This window comes from Carlito syrichta, unplaced genomic scaffold, assembly GCF_000164805.1.
Source record: "Carlito syrichta isolate Samal-C Ts95f unplaced genomic scaffold, Tarsius_syrichta-2.0.1 Scaffold304405, whole genome shotgun sequence".
Taxonomy (NCBI): domain Eukaryota; kingdom Metazoa; phylum Chordata; class Mammalia; order Primates; family Tarsiidae; genus Carlito; species Carlito syrichta.
This window is the reverse complement of record NW_007248501.1, coordinates 302,248-306,990: the sequence shown is the minus strand read 5'-3', so window position 1 is coordinate 306,990 and position 4,743 is coordinate 302,248.

Sequence of the window (4,743 nt, the reverse complement as noted above, 5' to 3'; positions counted from 1 at the left end):
CCCTCTTTTTTTTTTTTTAATTAATGATGGCCATTCTTACTGGATTAGGTGGTATCTCAATGCAGTTTTGATTTGCATATTTCTAATGATTAGTGAGACTGAGTGATTTTTCATGTGTCTGTTGGCTGCCCATATATCTTCTTTTGAGAAATATCTATCCATGTCTTTTATCCACTATTTAATGGGGATGTTTGTTTTTTCCCTTTTGGCACATTTGAGTTCCTTGTTGATTCTGGATGTTAGGCCTTTGTCAGATATACAGTTGGCAGATATTTTTCCCTATTCTGTAGGATGTCTCCCCACTCTCTTGATGGTTTCTTTGCTTTGCAGAAGCTTTTTGGTTTAATGAGGCCCACTTATCTATCTTGTCTCTAATGGCATGGACATCTGAGGTTTCGATCAGGAATTGGTTGCTTACTCCAGTTTCCATAGTGGTGTCTTCTGCATTTTTTAAGATTCTTATAATTTGAGGTCTTTGATCCATTTAGAGCTGATTTTTGTGTATGGTGATAGGTAAGGGTCCTGTTTCAATCTTCTGCATATGGTCAGTCAGTTTTCCCAGTATCGTTTACTGAATAGGTTTTCCTCTCTCCAGGGGTTGTTGGTGGGGGCTTTGTTGAAGATGAGTTGGTTGAGAAATTGAGGTTTGGCTCCCAGAATCTCTTTCCTATTTCATTGGTCTATATGCCTATTCTTTTTACCAATATCAGGCTGTTTTGATTATTGTAGTCTTACAGTAAAGTTTAAAGTCTGGAAGTATGTTACCTCCTGCTTTGTTTCTTTTGCTGAGGTTTGTTTTGACTATTCATGGTCGTTTATGTTTCCATATGAATTTCTGTACTGTTATTTCCAGTTCTGAGAAGAATGGTGTTGGTAATTTAATGGGTATAATGTTGAATCTGTAGTTTGCCTTTGGTAGGATGAATATCTTAGCAATGCTGGTTTTTCCTATCAATGTTCAAGGAATATTTTTCCATTTGTTTGTGTCTTCTTGGATTTCTTTGAGCAGTGTTTTGTAGTTTTTGTTGTAAAAAGTCTTTCACTTCTCTGGTTAGGAAGATGTCAAGGTATTTCATCTTTTTGTGGCTACTGTGAATGAGATTGTCTTTTTATTTGGTTCTCTGCCTGTTGGTTGTTGGTGTATAAGCATGTGATTGTCTTTTGCACATTTATTTGTACACTGTGACTTTGCCAAAGTCTTTTATCAGTGCAAGAATGTTTTTGACAGATTTGTTTGAATTTTCAAGATATAGGATTATATTCTCAGCAAAGAGGGATAACTTAACTTCTTTTCCTGTGTTAACACACCTGATTTTTCTCTCTTGTCTAATTGCTCTAGGTAGGACTTCCAACATAATGTTGAATAGGAGGGGTGAGAGTGGGTAGCCCTGCCTTGTTCCATTTTTCAGGGGAAATGCTTCCAGTTTCTGTCCATTGACCAATATGCTGGCTGTGAGTTTATCACAGATGGCACTTACTATTTTGAGGTCTGTTCCTTCTATGCCTAGGTGTTCAAGGGTTTTTATCAAGAAGGGATGCTGGTTTTATCAAAAGCTTTTTCTACATCTAATGATATAATCATGTGGTTCTTATTTTTATATTTTTGATGTATTTAATTACATTTATGGTCTTACAGATGTTAAATCAGTCCTGCATCTCAGGGATGAAGCCTACATGGTTATGGTGGATGTGTCATTGAATCCAATTTGCTAGAATCTTGTTGAGTATTTTACATCTATGTTCATCAGGGATATTGGCCTGTAGTTCTCTTTCTTTGTTGTATCTTTACCTGGTTTCGGTATCACTGTGATGGTAGTTTCATAAAATGATTTGGGGAAAGTTCTACCTGTCTCAATTGCTTGGAATACTTTCAATAGAATTGGTATCAGCTCCTCATTGTAAATTTTGTAGAATTCTGCTGGAAAGTCATCTGATACAGGGCTTTTTTTTTTTTTTTGCAGGTGATTTTCTTATGATAGAGTCACTTTCCTGGGTTGTAATTGGTCTATGTAATGCCTCACTGTCTTTTCGTTTCAACCTTGGGAGGTTGCGTGATGTCAGAAAGTCCTCCATTTAATTTAGGTTGTCAAGTTTGTTTACATATTGGTGTGCATAGTAATCTCTGACAAACTTTTGTTTTTCTGGGGGAGTCCATTGTGATTTGATCTTTTGTGTTTCTGATGTGTTTATTTGGGCTTTTACACTCTTTTTCTTGGTCATTTTAGCTAGGTTTCATCAATTTTGTTTATCCTTTCAAAGAACCAGTTTTTTGTTTCATTGATTTTTTTCTATGATACTTCTATGTCCCATATTTGGGCTTTTACTTTGGTGATCTGGATTCTTCTGCTAAAGTAAGGGTTTTGTTGGTCTTATCTTTCCAGCTCCCTTTTAGGTGATTTTTTAGGCTGATTTTTGAGATCTTTCCATATTCTTGATGTGTGCTCATGGAGATATAAATTCCCCTCCTAGAACTGTTTTCATGGCATCCCACAGGTTTTGGTAAGATGTTTCTTTGTTTTCATTTGTTTCCAGGAATAATTCCATTTCTGTTTTGATTTCTGTGTTGACCCAGGAGCCATTTAGCATCATGCTGTTTAGTGTCCCTGTCTTTGTGGATTTGGGGGAAATTTTGTTGCTGTTGATATTTATTTTTATTCCATTATGGTCTGAGAAGGTGCATGGCTGTATTTTGATCTTATGAAATTTGTTTATGCTTGGTTTATGGCTAATAATGTGATTGATCTTAGAGTACATACTATGTGGTGATTAGTGGAATGTATATTCTGTGGTTGTTGGGTGGAGTGTTCTGTGGGTATCTATTTAGTCCACTTGGTCAAGTGTCAGGTTAAGGTTCTGGATCTCTTTGTTGATTTTTTTGCCTTGATGATCTATCTAGGGTTGTTAGCGGGGCCTTTAAGTCCTCAGCTATAGCAGTGTTAGAGTCAGTATCTTTTTTTAGTTTACTTATTAGTTACTTTATAAATGCTGGTGCTCCTGTGCTCAGTGCATATATGTTTAGGATGGATATTTATTGCGGATGAATTGAATTTTTAATCATTATATAGTATCCTTCCATATCTTTTTAATATTTGATAGCTTAAAGGTTGTTTTTATCTGATATTAAGATCATGACTTCTGCCTTCTTTTGTGATCCATTTGCCTGGAAATTTGTTTTCCATTCTCTAATTTTGAGTCTGTCTGCACCTCTTGAGGTGAGATGAATTTTCTGAATGCAGCAAATTATTAGGTCATTTTAAAAATCCAGTTTGCCATTCTTTGTCTTTTCAGTGGTGCATTTAGTTCATTCACTTTCAGGCTGACTATTGAAACGTGAGTGTTTATCCCTGTCATGAGGTTCTTATAATGTGGTTTGTTTTCTTTTAACTTTTGGTTGATGTATGCATGTTTTCAAGTTGGTGGTCATGATGTCTTCTCTGTTGATTCTGTGTTCTCCTGCTCTCTTTGGAAGTATGTGGTCACTTCCTGCCCCCCCCCCACTTTCTTCTCCTGGGATATCAATCAGGTATAGGTTTGGCCTCTTGAAGTAATTGCACATCTCTTGGAGGTTTTGTTCTTTCTTTCTGAGTTTTCTTTCTATGTTTTTTACAGATTGGGTTAAATCCATGCTTTGGTTTTCAAATTCTGAGATTCTTTCTTCTGCTTTATTAATTCTGCTTTCTATGCTTGTTATCTTGCTATTTATTTCCTAGATGAAGTTTTTTATGGCCAAAATATCTTTTACAAGTTTTTTCAGTGTTGCATCATGTCTTTCTTGAGTCTTATTCACTCTTTCCATCCATTCCCTAATTCCTGTTTACTCTGGAGCCAGTTATTGGTGACTTCTATTGCTTAGGCTCTGAGGACTGATTTTTCAGGTATTTTCTCTTAGGTATACTGGAAATTATCTGTGTTAGTCCATTGATTTTTCCTCATTTGTGACAGATCTCTTTCTTTTCTCTTTGGTTCCATTGTTCGGTGGCAGTGGGAGGGGCTTTCACTTCTGAAGTTTGCTTAGTCCTCTGTTCTTCCCTGAGCAAGGCTCTGAATTTGTTCTATTTTGAAACAGGGCTGAGGGTGAGATGCTTTGCTGTGTCTTGTAGTTTTGAGAGTCAAATAAGGGAGGATGGGGAGGTAGGATTCTGAAACTACTTGCAAATCATAATGTTCACTGACTTGTGTATGGGTTCCCAAAAAACCCACTCCCCACCACTCTATATAACGATGCAATGAGTGCATGTGTGTACCCCTTGAGTCTAAGGGACAGTAATAGCAATGAGGAGAACAGAGGAAAATAGAATGAAATAGGACAGACAAAAATAATTTTAAAAAACCTTAAAAACAGAAAAATAAAAGCAGAAACCAAAGCAAAACACACACACACACACACACACACACACACACACACACACCAAACTGGAAACAAAACAAAAAACAAGACAAGCAAACACACACAAACACACATGCAGAGACACACACACCCCCAACATAAAACGAAAGGTGAAGAAAAAAAGAAAAGAGAAACAAAAGGGGAACGCAAATAGAACTCTCATATATACATTCACATACATATTGAACTAAAAAAACAAACAAAAGCCCTGAAAGATGAACACTCAATCATTCATATGCACACATAAAAAGAAAACAAAAAATGAAAGAAGGAAGAAGGAAAAAAAGAAAAAGAAAAAAGCGGGTGAGAATGCAAATGGAACCCTCACATACACATTCATACACAAAGAAGAGAAA